The 19,020-nt window shown below is 39.3% G+C and overlaps 1 long non-coding RNA gene across 1 annotated transcript; it reads right to left on the reverse strand.

Annotated features, from left to right (window-relative positions):
* Positions 1-856: 856 nt before the first annotated feature.
* LOC123478736 (uncharacterized) lies at positions 857-10,778 on the reverse strand. The gene is made up of 5 exons (XR_006654041.2): positions 10,697-10,778; positions 7,926-8,123; positions 6,152-6,350; positions 5,092-5,242; positions 857-1,768 (listed from the first exon to the last, which is right to left on the reverse strand). It is a non-coding gene; the product is annotated as an uncharacterized lncRNA (long non-coding RNA).
* Between the last annotated feature and the right edge of the window lie 8,242 nt (positions 10,779-19,020).

The raw sequence follows: 19,020 nt of genomic DNA on the forward strand, positions 1-19,020 counted from the left end.
CTCCTACTCTTTGCATCAGCATGGATGGAACTGGAGAGCATTATGCTAAGTGAAATAAGCCAGATGGTGAAAGACAAATACCATATGATCTCACCTATAAGTGGAACCTAATCAACAAAACAAACAAGCAAGCAAAATATAACCAGACACATTGAAATGAAGAACAGACTGATGGTAACCAGAGAGGAGGGGGCTAATGAGGGAAAGAAGGGGAAGGGTCATCAAGGAACATGTATAAAGGACCCATGGAAAAGCCAAAGGGGGGTAGGACTGAGGGTGGGAGGTGGACATGTAGGTGTGAGGGAGGGGATGGAGGAAAATGGAGACAACTGTACTTGAAAAATAATAAAGAAGAAAAAAAAGAGATTTTACACAGAATAAAACAATTGTAATACTCTGAATATTGTAATTTGGAATAGATCAATGTATGCAACTTAGTGTGTTTTAAAATACAGTTTTCTATTTTACTATGTAATTACATGTTCTAATTATACAACTAATTCCTATAAGCATACTTATATAATTAAATGATATAATTACAGAGAGTAATTGCATAATTATTGTAATGACATAATTACAGTAACCACTCAATTGGAAAACACTCGATGCACAAGTAAAACAACCAAATTAATTGCTTTAATAAAATGTCTCCAAAAATCCATTTAAATTTTAAATAACAATTCCATTCACAGTTTAAATAAAGCAAACTTTAAAACTTTAATATATATATATAATTTTTAAATGCACTTGTTTTTTATTTTTATTTACCATTTTACAATTACAGGCCTATTCAAGAAAAATATTGTACAGTATTATTAGCGCATGTTTAAAATGAATTGCTTTTCTAAAATTTACTAAACCGTCCAGCCTATTCTTTTCTAACATTTATTTCTAAGTATTTGAATGGAAGCATGGAAAATGTTTTTTGAGAGTAAACTATTTTCTTGATTTTTTTTTCTTGTTGGCTCTTAACAAAGAATTCTCGACATAATCAGATTCATACCTATTTTCTACTGCTCTGGTGGCAAACAGGAAATCCATAGTGTGTATGCAAAGTGGATCCAAACTCCAAACTCTCACATTAGATAATTCATTATGTAAATCGCCAAGATGAATGTTCTCAAGAAGTTCCTGGGCATGACATGCTGGTACCCATTTCTGATTTGGAGTAACATCTGATTATGTGACCATCCAATAATCTGGCTCTTGTTTTTACTTCTGTTCATGCATTACCTTGTTTAGCTGGTCAGTGCATCCCTCTGCATAGCTGCTCCCTGAAAAGTGTTTTCAGAGTTAGCTTTAGGCCAGCAAGTACTCTATTCACAAGAATCCCAGCTTCCTTTTTTTTTTTTTTTTTTACTTATTATTTTGTCCTGTAAGTTTGTACCTTTCTCCCTACTTTATTAAGACACTATTTTTCTCTTTGTTTTATTTTTAGGAAAAGAAATATTTTTGCTGGTCATTTCACTTTGATGTGAATTTAGGGCACCCTTTGTGAGAATAAGGCCTCATTCTACACTGTTTCTCTCTGATCCTGCTGCTCTATATTAGGGTGTCAGTGTGGACCACAATCACCAAGACTCTCCCAAACCGTCATCACCTGTGCTAAAGTCCGCCAACAGCCCTCCAGGGCCAGGGAATCATCGTATGACACCATCATCACCAGTTCTGTTGAGTTTTGCATCACGTGGAAAAGCAGTTACTTGAGAATTCAAATTAATCCAAGAAGTTAGGTGAGTTTTTTCCTAAATTGTGATCCTCAGGTAACCTGTCCAAATTTAAAATGCAGGTTCAGATTGTTAACTTAAAATGCATTTCTTTAGAGAGGATGATTTTATAAACGTTGCCTAATGAAGCCCATGTATGTGTATTTGCCAAAGTTATTCAGTAAAAGAAACCATGCTGAAGATTCCAGAATCCTCTTTCCCTTACAAAGATAATCACTCTCGCTATCATGATGCTCAGACAAAAAGGAAATTACCATGCAAGGTGAAAAATGACACAACGGAGGTATTGGTAGTGTGCTCTTAACCCCACTAAAACAGTAAGTCATCCACAGGCCTCGGATCATGCTATCCAGCATGTCATATACATTTTCACCGAACACATAAGCTCTTGTGTTACTACCATTATACAAGTTTTTATAGTCTAAGCCCCAAAGAAGATACTCCACTTGACATTTTTCTTCCACGCCGTGTAATTGTTCAGTATTTAGAAAAAGAATACATAAAACCCGCCAACTTGCATCTTGACAATACATTTTAAAACAAAATAAGCAATCATGTCAATGAGGCTTTTAATAACTACTCATGATCCAAGAGAACATTTTAAATAACCATGAAGTAAGCAGTTCATTTACATTTAACTAGGCATGGATTGTATACTAATTAAGCCATCACAGTGAGGGATACATCATGTGTTAAAAATACAGAGGCAGTTAGTTCTTAATTGGAATTCTTATACAGGCTTTAAAAAGGGGAATAAAGATTGCATTTCAATTTTAAATTCAGTTTTGTCAAGATGTGTGGACTAGTAGATTGACGAGAGAAGACTTTAGATTCGGACTTGACAAACCCCCACCGAATGCAGTCTACTCCCTGTTTTTGTGAATAAAGTTTTATTGGAACACATCCATACCCACCCCTTCCTCCTCTGTGGCTGCTTTTACACTCCGAGAGCAGAGCTGAGTGGTTGCAACAGAGACTGGGTAACCTGTGAAGCCTAAAGTAACTACCATCCCGTCCTTTCTAGAAAAAGCTTGCTGACTCCTGCTTTGGATGCATTCAGACCCCATTCCATGATATCTTGTATATTTTCTCATTTTTCTAATAAAGAAAACTGGAATTAAACAACCTAGTGTTTATAAAGTTCTTGGTGTATAGAAGGCATTCAAACTAGTCTTAAGGAATTATTTTGTGTGTACATTCTCTATGGCTTTCTTTCTTTCTTTTTTTTTTTCCCTCCTGTGGCACTATTCAGATTTCCCTATTGAAATCACTACATGATTATGTAACTATGCCACTTAGCCCATGAATACATTTTTAAACTTATTAATAACAGGTGCTGAGTTAGAGCCTAAGGGTACAACCACGAACAAGAAAATGTGGTCCCTGTCTTGGGGGAACTATATTATTGCTTATTAGAAGATAATTTAAATAACATTACAACCTGTTAACTGCAATGACTGAAAAGAGACAGATGCAGCAGGAGCACCAAATAGTGTAGCGCTGGATCAGTTGGCCAGGGCTGCTATGACAGAGTACCACAGACCAGGGGGCCTTAACAATAGAAGCTTATTTTCTTCCAGCTCTGGAGGCCACGAGCCTGAGATCAAGGTGTCAGCAGGGCTGGTTCTTTCTGACGGCTGTGAGGGAGAATCTGCTCCAGACCTGTCTTCACGGCGTGTAGATGGCCGTCTTCCCTCTGGGTCCAAATTCCCTCTCCATGTAAGGACACCATTCATATTGAGTTAGCATCTCCCCTAACGATGTCATTTCAATGTCATTAAATAAGAAAAACCCTATATGCAGAGCTAAAGAGACCCTGTCTTCAAATAGGGTCACGTTCTGAAGTACAAGGAAGGGATAAAACTTCAGCACGTGAATTTTTGACTGATGGTATTTTTGGCTTTTCTATATCCTTATTGATTTTGTGGCTATTCCATCAATTTCTGAGAGATGAGTATTGAAATTTTCAATTATTATTGTGGATCAGTCTACTTCACTTCTCAGTGCTATCAGCTTTTGCCTCACAGGCTTTTGCAAATAAAACTCAGAGCCAAGTATTAATATTCCCGAGTTCCTTAATGAACTCAGCACCTACTACACTTAGCAGGCATTCTCAAACAATCTCAAGAGATGCAATGACTCAGATATCAGGCATCTCCTTGATAGGCACTGGCATATCTAAGATGTGGGGTGAAACTCCAAATTATGTTTTCCAGTTGGCATACAGAATACAATTTTTTAAAAATGAAGCTTCAGTTAAGTGGACATAGACAGGGTTTGGCACAAATAATGCCCCTTTTTAATTACAAAATCATAAGCATGTAATTCTGCAACTTAACAATATCACACTCAAGCACACCATCTGACATTTTAGGTGAAATGTCCAAATTACAACTATCAATTATTACGCCCCTATTATTACCCTACCAACCATGCTCAAGCAGGCCTACTCTGCTGGACCCTGTATCTAGCAGTGAATCTGACACCTTCAGTCTTCATGTTGTCCCGGTATTCCTCCCACTTTGAACCCTTTCTACTCCTGACCTGCACATCAAGACACTGGTATTTTAAAACGAGAAGTTTAATAGTGCATTCAGTTGCACTGTTTTTAACAGAGATACTTCCTTCATCTATCACCTAAAGACCCCAACTAAGTTTAAAGCGCTGCCATCCAACCTGATGGAAGATCCAAGACCTACTGTCAGTCATGTGGATTGAAGATCCCCCTCTCCTACTCTTTGAGAACTTCAGCTGTAACTTAATGGATTTTATAAAAATAGGGCATGCATTGTAAAATATCAAATTACTGAATTTCTTCGGATTATGTTTCCTTTCGGTTTCCTAAGTTCATTGAATGTATCTAGTACTCTAAGATGAGTGTTCATCAATTTTTGTGATATTCAAACAAATTAAGCATTGGGGAATTTTTTTAAAGTGCTATATAGTGAGGCAGTCAAACAATCTATTTGTACCTCGGTTTCAGGACATGACAATACAGTGTCACTCAAGTTCATTTAAATATTCCTTGTGCATGTAAATATTACCTCCCATAGCATCTTAAAGTATTTTGGCTTTTATCATGTCACAGCTTATTTTATTTAATCTCAGACTATAAAATGTATGAAAATTATGGCTTTCTAAATTTAAGTGGACACAGAAATGATTTTGCAAATGTTTTGTGAATCTCCTTATTCCATTTATAAAAAGAGTATAATTTAAAGCATACCAGATGGCTAAAATTGATGTCGCTATCATTTTGCATAATTCTATTGTATTTAAAGTCATTAAAACATAAACCATGTTACACAGTAGGATTAGTTACTACACATCTACGTTACGCTAGTTGTTTAGAAAAAAGTCATACCATTTTCCAGTCGGAATGCCAAAGATTTCAATCCATGAAGGCAACCAGTTTGCTCTATTCCAATCTGCTGCAAAGGCAGAAACACGGCAGATGGAACATGAACCATAATCCACTGAAAATGCTGAGATTTCCTATAGTTTAATCCAGGAACCTAGAAATTTATGATGGAGAGTAGAGGTGGGTAAACATACACATACGAGAGAAAATATTCGTGTGAAACTGGTAATTGCTTTTCTCATAGTGCCAAATGGCAAGGTTTCTGTGTTTTTAAACTTCTCTGGCTTTTTTTAGAAGATTGATGATGTAATTATGTACTATTAAAATGTCATATAATTCAAGCAATAATAAAAGAAACAAAACCAATTTAACAGTAACCAGAGCTTTTTAGTTACTTTTTAAAAATTAGGTATACAGTATTTTGTTGTGTCTTCTGGGGTATTCACTTAATGTCTTTACTCCATATTTGACATAAATGCATAGATTGACAAGGAGCTTGCTAAACTGGTGGCCATAACTTTAAACTGGTGGCCATGCCTGTGGGGATATCTCCTTTTAACTAGTCTTCATTGACATAAGGAAACTCTAGGAGCCAGATAGCGAGTTCTGCACATGACCAGTTCATGCTTTTCTTTGTGGTCGGCCAGCAAGGATATGGTCGGTCATCATATTTAACTCCCATTTCAAGCAAAAATAGCCAAGATTATTCTTAGTATATCCATGGAGAACAAAAATAATGGATCCTGGCTTATTTGAAATATTTCTTAATGGCACTTGCTGGAAGTCAGAAGTGGAGACCGGAGGCTTCCGGGTTGTAAATAGGTACTAATACTGAGCAGCTATTATATGCTTTACATGGTATTATAATACCCTCTTGCAACACTATCATCCCCTTTTTTTTCTTAATAGAGGAGAAAACCAAGGTGTGAAGAAGTCAAATAAATGATCTCACATCAGACAGAAATCTGCAAAACTGGCACTTAACTATCATTCTAATCATAGCATTGCCTCATTGAAGTAAAGCAAGTATCTTGTGAAAACACCTCCAAGGACCATCACTTACCAGGAATGTACATTTCAGTGACCCCAGAGTGTGTTAAACAGAGGCTCCTCTTCCCAAATGCCGAGGCTTCTAATCCCAGCAGCAGCTGGAGAGGCGCAGTGTCTTCCCTGGAGCTTCGATGTAGAGCTACTAATCGTCTCCTCATTGGTGCAGCCGAGTTGATGTGTGACCCGCCTGAGACCAGTAGTATGTGTCAATGCTGAAAAAATAGGGACCTGTTAGTGAAGGATTTTGTTAAAAATAGATGTTGCGGCCCTAGCCAGTGTGGCTCAGTGGATTGAGTGTCAGTCTGTGAACCAAAGGGTCGCTGGTTCAATTTCTAGTCAGGGCACGTGCCTGGGTTGCGGGCCAGGTTCCCTCGCAAGAAGCAACCACACATTGATGTTTCTCTTCCTCCCTCCCTCCCCCTCTCCCTAAAACAAATAAATAAAATCTTTTTTTAAAAAAGACTAAACCTTAAAAAATGTTTTGGTATTTCTAGTTTAAATGCTTAATATGTATTCTTGGGTATCAATCTCTAGATTATTTTTAGTTAAAAAATTGGTCTACATTTCACATTGAAATCATCTACATATGAAACACAAACATTTTAGTCAAGAGGGGTTATCATTTTATAATTATTAAATAGCATAACTTGCATATCTTTAAAAATATAATGCCAAGAATATCATGACCCTCACAGAAGGCTAGAGACCGGGTGTATTGGAACAAAGCATTTGTATACAAATTTAGTAAAACTGAACAATAGTAATTCAAGCATGCTTATATCCAGTGATTTATAATCTTACATGTGACAATAAATGCAAAGCAACCAAGAATCTATATACATTATGTTGATGTCTTAGTCAGTTCAGGCTGCTGTGACAGATGACCACAGGTAGGGCGACTTCAATAACAGCCATATTTCTCACAGTTCCGGAGGCCGGAAATCCAAGATCAAGGCACCAGCAAATTCGGTGTCTAGTGAGGGCCCTCTTCCTGGTTTGCAGACATGCACCTTCTTACTGTTCTCTCACATGATGTCCCTCATCACGGGAGGGACCCTGGTCTCTGACTCTCTTTAGAAGGGTACCGAGCCTGACATGGAGGTGCCACCCGAATGACTTCATCTACACCTAACAACCTCCCAAAGCCATCCCCCTCCATCTACAATCATGTCAAGAGATGAGGCTTCAACACAAGAATTTTGAGGGAACAAAACATTTAGTCTGCCACAGTTGGCTATTGCCACACTATCTAAATAATCTCCAGTGTTAAAGATTTATGGGCCATTTTTAAGTTCTAGCGAAGTACATCATACATACACATTTGAGGAAAGGCCATGCAGCCAGTAAATGCAATAATTAAAAAAAGATGTTGAAATATTATCAGTAAATAACTTTGAAGAAAATGAAATTTTATGAACTTGGGTTAAGACCACATATAAAGTACGGATGATGAGGGCAAGAATTTATAAGGTGGAAAAAATAAATTTCTGCTTTATTTAAGGAGATGAAATCATGGGGAATATTTTTCTTCTTAAGAATGTATTTATTATTTTTAAACCATAGCTTTCTAAACTTAACGAGCAGACGTATCACCTGGGAATCTTGTTAAAATGTAAATTCTGACTCAGTAGGTGTGGGCGAAATGTGGGATTCTGTGTGTTACAAGCTCCCAGGTGATGGATGATGTCTGGTGCTGGTGGACGGGGGACAACACTGGGCCCAGCCAGGGTCTCTACCACTGGGTCAGGTAGAAATTGGGAGAAAAAAGGGAAGCCTTAATTTCTTACCCATCACAGACTCGACTCAGTTTTCCACTTGCAGAAAAATTGTTCTTCTGGCCACAATCTTGGGAAAAGTAGTCGGAGAGGGAGGTAAACTCTTCCTAATGATGACTAAGAGCTATATTCTGTTGAGAATTTTGCCCATCTTCACTGTCACCCTGAGGCCTGTCAAAGTTGTTGGCTCTGATAGGTGCTTGGCAGTAGCTGTGCAAACAAGGAATGAGGACAAGTAGTTTATTTTCTTTGACTTTTAAGCTTCTTCCCAGCACCGTAACAATTTCTCATTCCAGTCTGGGGCAGCTTTCTCTCGCCTGGGATCTCTGACTGACTCCATTTTTTTTTTCTTTTTTAGTTAAAGACAATGGGCATGATAGTCTTATTTCCCCTTTACTGATTTTTGCTTTTGTTGTAAACCTTGCAAAAGGAACTAGCACTGAAACTGGCTTTTTCTTAATTGGTACACTGTTTTCAAAGGGGAAGAAGAGACCTCAGACCGCTTCGCTCTATGTTATCTGGTGACGGGGAGCTTGCCATTTGCTCTCCGCTGTATTCCCAGCTTATAAAATATTTCTGTCACCTAGTTTTAGCATTCAATAAATATTTTTGAAATGAATGGGTGAATATTTATTATGTCTTTATTTTCAATATTTTACTCATGATAGATATTGTATTAATTTTAGTTTTAAAAAATATTACATTAAATGTTATTTATCTTGATTTCTGAGGGGTTCTTTTTGTTTGTTTGTTTCAGTGTCTCCTTAAATGTTGCACCAGAGAGGGTGTCTCTCTTGCACCACTCCTGCACATGTGCTGAAAGGCAGCATTGTTATTGAAATGTGGACTTCATTTTTAAAACAAATTCTGCCATGATGAGTCAAAATGAAAATACTAAATGTTTAATTTCTCTCTTTTTAAACATCTTATTTATTTATTTTTTAGAGAGAGGGGAAGGGAAGGAGAAAGAGAGGGAGAGAAACATCAATGTGTGGTTGCCCCTCATGTACCCCCCACCTAGGGACCTGGCTTGTAACCCAGGTATGTGCCCTGACTGGGAATCGAACCAGTGACCCTTTTGTTCACAGGCCCAGGCTCAGTCCACTGAGCTACACCAGCTGGGGCTAAATGTTTAATTTCTTAAGGTGTTTAGTAGCAAGGAAGATTTCTGTTTGTCAGTTTGAACGTGAGATAATACTTACCTTATTTTGATAGAAAGATGAGACAAAAATGGAGGTGGGAATAACAATTAAATAATGCTTTTCTGCTCATTAGGGTCGGATGATACCATTGCATTTGACCAGAGGAGGTGGCGGGTCCAGAAGGCCCTCTGCACATGAGGACTGTTCATTTCCTGCATTGTACGTGTGAGCTTTCAAGGGTTTACTCAAAATCCATTTGGGGGCATTATTTCTACTGTGGTTTGCATGAAAAAGCCTTGGGGGGGCTGCTCAACTATACTTGGTAAATTCTAAATTGCAAACTAACACTTGGCTCTGGGACGTTCCACATCCCTCCAGCTTCCTTACTCCTCTTACAGTCTCTCTTACCCATAATCCTGTGGTCACAGGACCACATGTGGTGAAAAACTTGCAGAATCTCAAACCATTTAATAACACTAAAAGCACTCTTGTGTCCAGTACCTACTTCCTACACTCCCCAGGCTGGTTTTCTCTTCCAATTGTCCACTATGGTAGACTGCTCATGCTATTTGTCATTAGGTGTGTGCAGAAGGATGCTTAGATAACAAAGCCCGGATTCTGCTGTGGCTAGTAAAGCTCTGTGATGGTCAGAACTCAAATAATAACTTCGATGATCACACAGACCTTTCTAAGCTCTGTGAATCCTAACAAACACTCATTAAGTAATCAGATACCAAATCTAACCCCAGTTTATGATATAAAGATATGTCCAAGGTGTAAACAGGTGTGCTCACTCTTCCAGTGTTGGTCTGGAAGCTCTCATGGAACATTTTTTGCATACTGTAAAATCGAGAAAATTGTTTCCAGACCACCAGTTATACATTACTCAGCAGGGTCATTTTAAATAGTGAAAATGCAAACAAAGAGCAAAACAATGAGAAAAACATAGCACCTACTAGAAGAGGAAAACCACACTTTTTAAAGAGAGAGCTGAAATGAGAAGATAGAGTTGCCTGTTTGACGGAGCGGGAGGGGGGCAGAGGGGAGCACACAGGTCAGGAGACTCAAACCTTTTGCTGCTGTGCGCATACCCACAGAGGACCACAAAGCACCGTGACCGTTGATTCCGGGGTTAAACATACACGTTAGTGAGTAGGCACATTTGCAAATGTAGACTCTACAAATAGTGAGGATCGATTGTACAGGGTGGGCAAAAGTAAGTTCACAGTGGTTTGTATGGAAAACGATACAGTAATTAATAAATAATCATACAAGAATAAACACTATTTCCTGTACTCACAACAGTAAACCTACTTTTGCCCCACCCTGCATTTATTTATATATGTCTATTATTGACTATCTCCTGACATCGATTTATTCTACTTGGTGGCCACCACTGATAGTCTTTAAAGGACATCCGCCCCCTTGGGGTCTAGCAGCAAGGGGCCAAATCTCCGACTGTTAGAGGAAAACCATCCCATCAGGAGAAGCAGCCGTATTAGTTCACGCAATACTGGCAGCACACACCTACGTTTGCAGAAACACAAATTGTGCAAGACAATCTGAAAGGGGACTTACAAATGATCTAGTTACTGTTTTTTAAATAGGAAAAGAGAAGCCCAAGCTGACATGGTCCCTTACCAGCAGAATGTGCACCAGAAAGCTGCACTTCCTCTCCCAGGCCAGTTGGTTTTTTTGTCTGTTTGTTTCTCTGCAAAACTACCTGAGCTTCTAAAGCTTCGTTCTTTTGAGCCAGTGGGATTTTCATGCCAACCTCTTGTTGCTCAGCAACATAGACATATTCCCTTAGCGCCATGGAGAGATGTTTGAGTCATTTAACAATCTGTACTAGCACTAACAGTAAGATGCAAATTATTTATCTGGCTGCTTTAACTCTCTGATCTGGCATCTATTAGCAAGTTAAAACTTGCTAATAAACGTGGTAAAAATGAGGTTTATTTCTGGCTTTTTTAGAACTCTGTAACTAGCAAATCATTCTCAAGGCCAGGGATTATATTTTGTGTATCCACCAATTTATCACTAATTGATAAATTAACTATGACCATTTTTTACATGCAGGACTAGTGTGAGCACAGCAGAGCAAATGAACATAGTCTTTCATGATACCACCTTTGGTTTTTCTTGGCATCCCAGGAGCCAGATTCTTTGTAACTTGCCTCAGAGTATTTGGAGTAATGTCGTTTCTAAGAGTACAAATAACCAAGATTCATTGACCACAGGTAGTAGGAGCCAATAATAAATTATAAATCCCCCCATCCATTTGGACAAACAGTCCTCTTGAGACTTCTCTTGAATGAAAAATTAAACCATTTCTTTTTCTTACCTTTCCTTCAATAATAAAAATAATTCAATGTTTCATAAACTCTTACGAAAATGGGAGGCACAGATTTCACTACTTCAAAAGTACATGGCAAATCATACCAGGAGTGAATCCCTCAGCGCTCGGAGCCGTATCCTGTCATTCAAAGGAAACAAGAGCAGGAACCGCTTTCCTGGCCCAGGGCTTTCCCACATCTCATGGTCTTGCTGCCGGCAGCCCAGATGAAAACAATACAGAGTCATTTCTTCTGACCTCCCTGCTTCCCTGAGGACAAAATATTTGTGTCTCTTAAAATAGCTGTGCCTCCAAATAGTGCACATCAACAGGCAACTTTGAATTTTCATATCCCCAGATATCATAACTCAGTCAGTCATTTTCAGCTCTAAAATTCAAAGTATGTATATAGCATTCCCTATACAATCAAGAAATTATCACCTCTCCTCCCCACCCTTAAAAAATTTCTCTGGTTCATTTATTCACGTGGCTTCTTCCTGAACATGCAGCAAAAGTCGCGAGCACGCAAACACGAAAAGGCTGCAGGAGGCCCTCCTGCTTTCCTTCTCTCCGTGGGGGCAGCTGTGTTGGTCCTAACCGTGTGGGTGCTAAAGTTGACTTTTTTCTAAGTCTTAAAATCAGTTCCAGCTTCCTCTTCTCACAATCAATCCAAGACGACTACTCAGTCTAAACACCTGAGATAAATTGTCAGCACTTGATGTTTTAAGAGCAGCACGGTCATTTTATCACTGCGAATATGAGAGAGAATGAGCACATTTCCTGGCCACATTTCCAGTGGTTCCTGCCTTTCCTTAGTCAAAAAGGAACCTTGGTAATCACGGCCCTCTCTTTCTTGTGACATTGCTGTCCTCTCTGTTTTTCTCTTTCTAATAACAAATAACCTTCATTAGATTTATATGGTGAAACTCAGCAGTTAGATTTTTAACATGTCCAGAAGAGATGGTGATAGTAATTTGCATCCTAATTTAGAAGAAAAAAAAAACAAAGTAACTCATGCCAACTAGAGCTGCTCATATTTTCATGCAAATTTTGTAAAATTAGTATTCATATGGAAACTGACTTCTAAAACTCTTTTTTAAAAAAATTATTTATTGACTTTAGAGAGAGAGAGGAAGTGAGGGAGAGGGAGGGAGAGAGAGAGAAACATCGATTGTTGTTCCACTTACTTACACATTCATTGATTGATTCCTGTATGAGCCCTGACCACGGATCCAACCTGCAACCTCGGCGTGTCGGGGACGACACTAACCAGCGGGGCTACCTGGCCCAGTCTGGCTTTTAAAACTCTTCATGATGACGACGACAGGTTCTCGTCTAACCATATTTTTAAATTACCGAAATGTCACAAAGTTTCTGTTTAGATAATGCTTCTAGAACATTTTATGATATAACCGTAAGGCATAATATTTTTTAGTTCCACATACATATTACCAAATGTACTCCTCCTGAGACCCTTATAAAGGAAGGCATCATTGTTCCCCTTTAAGGAAAGTGCACGCCACTTGCCAAAGGTAGCCCACAAAAAATTAATTGCAGAGCTGTGGTTGGAACCTATCAAGTAGGATTCTAGAGCCCGTACTCTTAACACTGTCTGACATAAAATTCACTGTGCGCCAGCCAGGAGGGGGGAAATGGCCACAGGGATGCACACCTTTGCAAATCCCAAGAGTTAAACATAACGAAGGACCGGTCTTTGCTCAGGCACCATTAACGATGCCCGGTTGTTAGGGAGCGCTGCTCCGCATCTTTCCTCCTGAAACCGGCTGTTGACGCAGCCACCTGTGACGGCCAAGGGAAAGAGAAAGCAAGGCCACTGCACCCGCCTCTCCAGGCCTCCACTGCGGAGTCACGTCCACCACGTCTGCTCATGTCGTGGTTGGCCAAAGCACGCCACAGAGTCACCTAATTTAAACGTGCAGGAAGTACAGTCTTTCTGTGCACATGGAAGAGGTTGATTAATTCAGCCACTGAAAAAAATAATGTAATGTCTTTGTTGTTCAAATCCTTTAATCACTTAATAAGTGAAAAGGTCTCTGACCCCCCTTCAACCACTTCAATGGCAAGAATACAAATGCTCTCTCTTTAATTCTCAGTGTTCTTAAGCCCCAAGCGCATGAAGGGATTTCCAGTAAAGTAGATTTGAGTGGTTTCAAGAGACAGTTTGTCTCTGAATGTGAAAAGACCTGTAAGTATACAAGTATATGAACACCACAGGAATTCACGTGATGCTTGTAAACGTCTCAGCAGGTGGCGCTTTGTACGTCCAACTTTGGCTGCCACCGGACTTGGTTGGTGGTGTCTGATGCGTCAACATTGGAACTAATGATGCAAATAGACTTCCTTCTAGAGCTTCCTTTTTTCTTGAATGACTTAGTACAGAAAGTTATTTCATTATTTTCTCAAATAAACAGTATAGTTCACTGAAGAAGAAAATGTTGCTAAGCAAAAAGTTAAGTAAAAAGAAATGTTAAGCATGGTTAGATGACCCAGAAGTAGTAGCTATTAATATTGTGCGCTTGCTGTTTAAATTTCAGAATTTTTCTTTTGTGCATCATTGCATGTGCTGTTTAAATTTCAGAATTTTTCTTTCGTGCATCAGCATAATATTTGCCACATGGTAGGCCTTGAATAGATTTTGAGTGAATGAACAAGTGAGTAGCATATTCACATTTAAATATATGCATTTCATAAAAATGGAAAGATACTCTTTTAAACATCATTCCTTTCCAAAACGGATCTATAAATTTCAAAATATGTTAAAAAATATACAATAAATTACTCTTTAAGAAATTCCAAAAGATAGTTCTTTAGACAATTTAATTTGGGATATTGCATCACTAGTCTGAATATTTGCAATGTTCATTTATATATCAAAGCTTCTAAGTAGTCCTATACTAAGGAAATCTGATTAATCTTGGCAAACTCAGGATTTCCCAACCTTATGGAACAGATACATTTTTTTGCATACCAGCTTATTCAAGAAATATAATTTCCTTTCTTATATTCCCTTCATAAAAATCTTGTCCTAACTATGATCCTCAAACAGGCAAATTTATGCCCTTTTGACCTTTGTGCCCCATAGCTATTGTTTATTGGTTCGGCTATGAACTTCTGAAACATGATGGGCAAAACAGCCACTGTTCAAAAATGAGGATTTGGACACAGGTACTTACCTGAAAAACAAGTGGAAAAACTTGGGGGCTAAGGTCAGTGTGGAAAGACAACATATAAGTTGATAAGTGAACTGAAAAACTGATAAGAGAGAGAGAGAAAGAGTGAATAATGAAGCAAATACACAATGAAAATCAATGAGACAATTAATGTGAGAGAGAGACAGAGAGAGAGGCAGAGAAAGAGAGACACGGCAAGCACCTGGAATCAACCCAGTTTACCGGAGCCTAATGTTACGTTCCCAGTTGAATTCCAAAGATTCTCTGACATCGTTATACTAAACATCATTTTGAATCAAGCTTATTTTTCTCAGTAATTGAACACCACGGCTGCCATCATTCATTATGAGTGCACAATGTTACGCTGGGAAGCACCCTAACTCACTTTAGCCATCTCCTACGTTTCAACATTCAGGTGGTACCTGCTCCTACCTCCATTCTGAACCAGTTCAGTTACATAAGATGTAAATCCTAAGGCCACTTGTCTCTTTACCTCATGTCCCCTCTTTTTTCCTTTTCCTGCTCCCACTAAGATAAAGCAGGTTTGGACTTTGCTCTCTTTCATCCGCCCAACTCTGTGCAGCAAGCCTCAAGAAACTGTCATGGAAAACAAGGAGTCTGGTGGTCTTGCAGGAGTTCTGAAATGCTGAAGAAAACCCCCCACTGTCTTGACAAAGCCGGGTTTCAAGGTTGCCCTGCTGCCAATTTCAACAAACAAGCAAACAAGTAAACAAAAATCTCCATTTGAAAGTCAAAGCTGAAAAATGACGCCCTTGTTTTCGAGAGTATTCACTGAAAACCAGAAAGGCATTTCTGCAAAGGGGATGGGGCTGCGGAGAAAGGAGTCTCTAGAACAATGGTGTTTACATGATACAAAACATATCAGAAAATATTTCAAAGTCCTTTTCCTATTGTACATAGTTTTGCAATTTTTATAGGTTTGAAACAACAGATTTTCACACAATGCAAAAACAAGTATGAACAAATGAAAGGATTAGAAAAATACAAAGTATCCAGGAAAAGCAGGCAAACAGCCAAAGTAGGAGAATAACCTGTAGTAAGAAAATAAATACAAATTTTATAGGGGAACTACTGGACAGAGGGATACTTGTTAGAGAGGACCTGAAGATGTAAGATACACTGACTGGTATACAGTTCTACTGATGATATTCAAGTGTATTTTTTTTAATGTGGAAAGAATAACGTAATGAGACTTGATATTCTTTACAACAGAATAGAGATATAGGTCCAAATACTTTGTCAGCTTGGAAATCTTCACAGATAGAAGCCAAGAAAGGCTTCTAAAGCAAGGAAGATAACCCCGGGTCACAGGCCCATTGCCTTCTGGTAAGACATGTGTGCATGCTTTTGGAAAGCAGTGTTTTATCTTCTGCCATCATGAAAGTGTCAAGCTACTTATCTTAAAAAATGCTGAACCTCTGGCAGGCCTGGAAACGAGATTCTTAAAGGCCCGTCCTACTACTGTATTTGCTTTTTTCAATCTTTCATGTGCAGATCCCAGAATACATTTTTCGGTATTTTGTAACCTGTTTTTATTTTGTGTCGGTGTGAACTAGTAACTCTTCCAGAAAATGTTAGATTCAAAATAAACTTAACCTTGTGCGTCCCATTGATGCTGCAGCTCGTTTTTACCTTGGCCAGCCCTCTTGTCTGCTCCTTAGCTCTTCACAAACACAGGGGCAGGCGAAAACCCAGACACATGATGGTGTGCCTGAAAATCCATTTTCTTCTGTCATGTTAGCCTGATTCCACTGAGCATTGCACCAAAGGAAGTGGTGTGTGAAAGACCCACTAGGCTGGTGCTTAACTTTATTACTGATGTAGCTTCTGCCAGCATTTTACTTTAGTCAATTTATTCGTTTGTCTGTTTATTTGTTCACTCATTCATTCATTTGTTTAATTTCATTTTCTGAGTAGAATTGGAAATTATCAAAATCTTCTTTCCCAGCTAAATGTCTCAGGCACATGGAGGTCTCTAACAGTATAATTGGAGATGGCAGGCTGCAGATTCCAAAATTTGGAGTTGAAAACGATTTCTTTATTAGGTTCCTTACATATTTACTGAGTTGACCAAGGGTTTACCTACCTTCTTCAAATCCTATGACTTCTTTACAGCTGAAACATACTTAACATTTTAGTGTAAGCCTCACTGTCTCACGTCAGTTTCAATACCATGTGATAGGAGAGTGAGAAGCTAGGAAATTCCTGGATGAGTGGAATAGGGAAACGGAGACAAGAAAATTGAACAAGGCCAAACAATTTCAACAACTTGCAGCCAGCTAGTGAATTGCTAGACCTTATCTTCTCCAACTAAGGACACTTGAGAGCAAATGCTTTATACCTCTTCTCCCTAACCAGAGAATACACATCTTAAATCACCCTGGTCTGGGAGACAGAGGACAGAAACCCAACTAATGCCATTTGTGCCAGCTAAACCCAAGGATGGATGGAGTCAGGGGAACAAATAACAACAGCCCTATTAGAGCCAGACAAACCCAAGATAGAAGTAGAACGGTGAAGCAGACCAAAGAATGATCCCAACACCCCCTCATATACTCACTTTGATGCATCAGCATATTAAAAACGTATCTGGAAACCTAATGAATATTCTGCTGAAACCCTCTCCTAAGATCCTCACCCACAGAAGAGGGATAAACACCCTCAAGACAAAGCCCAGGTGTGGGCTCGCTGTAGACGCAGGGGTGTCCAACCTGCAGTCTGCGGGCTGCATGCAGCCCAGGACGGCTGTGAATGTGGCCCAACACAAAATCAGAAATTTACTTAAAACATTATGAGATTTTTTGTGATTACATGTCTCAATGTATGTAATGTATAGTCCAAGACAACTCTTCTTCTTCCAGTGTGGCCCAGAGACGCCGAAAGGTTGGACACCCCTGCGAGCAAGTCTAGAGCATGCCCACGCCCCTTCTGGGCATGAACTTCGTATTTCCTCCTGGACTCCAAGGGCCCCCATGAGACTTGCCACCAGGGGAGCAGTGGGCAGTGGCAGCTCATCCCTGGCTTACCCCCGAACCTGTCTCCATGGCCCCCTTTTTCTCCTTCGTCTCAGTGAGCTGACAGCAGCCCCACTGTGGCTGACTTCTTTCCTACAGCATTTCCAGAGCACTGCCTGGGGTCTCTGCTCTCACTTCTCCTACCCTGAGCCCTTCCTTTGCCTCACTGTTCCCAGCTTTAATGAATATACCCTCAAAATCACCTGGACTCACGTTGTGAACTCTTTCTTACACAAAGTGAAGAACCTATGCGCTACAGGCCAGCCCGGGGCAGACCTCAGGCTCGACGACTGTCCAGTAACCCCAGGATGACATTTTTATGGGATGCAATATAAATATTGGCTATTCATATTTTTACACATCTGGCACAGTTTTGCATTTTACATTGAGGTCTGTGATCCATTTTGAGTTCATTTTTGTGAAGGATGTAAGGTCTGTGTCTACACTGACTTCTTTGCATATGATTTTTCAGTTGTTCTGGCGCCGTGTGTTGAAGAGACCGTGCTTGCTCCACTGTGTTGTCTTTGTACCGTTGTTAAAGGTCAGTTGACTATATTCACACGGGTCTAGTTCTGGGCTCTCTACTTGTTCCATGGGTCATCACATACACTTTTCTGCCAATACCAACCTACCTTGACTGCTACGGCGTTATAGAAAACCTTCAGTTGAGCAGCGCAAAAGTGCTGTAAATAACATGTTGCTACAATGAAGAATCCCGAGGTGCCATCTTTATTGCTTGGAAGAATCCGTATTACAAAGTTGTCTGCTCTTGTCAAATTAAACTACAGAGCCATTGCCATCTCAATTACACTCCCAATAGCTTTTTATGGAAAGTGACGATTTGAATCAAAAATGTGTATAAAAATGCAAATTTGAGATCATGGACCAAGAATATCTTAACAACCTTTAAGAAGAGGGACAAGATGGCATGACTTAATGTACTGTGTATAATATAGGCATTATCAAGTATAGGTGTTAATACAGCGTGATATCGGCAAAATTGCTCCCAAGTGGGTCTTTGTAAGTTTGCACACTTGTTTTATGGAAAAAGTGACTGTTAAATAGTGGTGAAAATTATTTGACTTTTCTTACATTGTTAATAGTTTGCCCAGGGAGCCGCAAGGTCTGTTATTGTTTGGGGATGCTCATGAAGTTTTTTGGATTTTTTCCCATCCTCTTTCGTGGAATCAAACTGTTTTGCTATGGTGTTTGCCCTTGAAATCCCAGGTCTTTGTACCCATTGTTTACAGGGAGAAGAAAAATCAGTTCTTACAGTTTCATCGTGTGAAATAAAAATCATAACAAACTTCACATCATTAACCAGTACACAGAGTTCGATTGACTTCTCTTCTCTCAGTGGTGTTTAAGAAACTGTGAGCTACTAAACTAGCTAAACCCCTAGCC

Source organism: Desmodus rotundus, chromosome 10 (assembly GCF_022682495.2).
Source record: "Desmodus rotundus isolate HL8 chromosome 10, HLdesRot8A.1, whole genome shotgun sequence".
In the NCBI taxonomy this organism is placed as follows: Eukaryota; Metazoa; Chordata; class Mammalia; order Chiroptera; family Phyllostomidae; genus Desmodus; species Desmodus rotundus.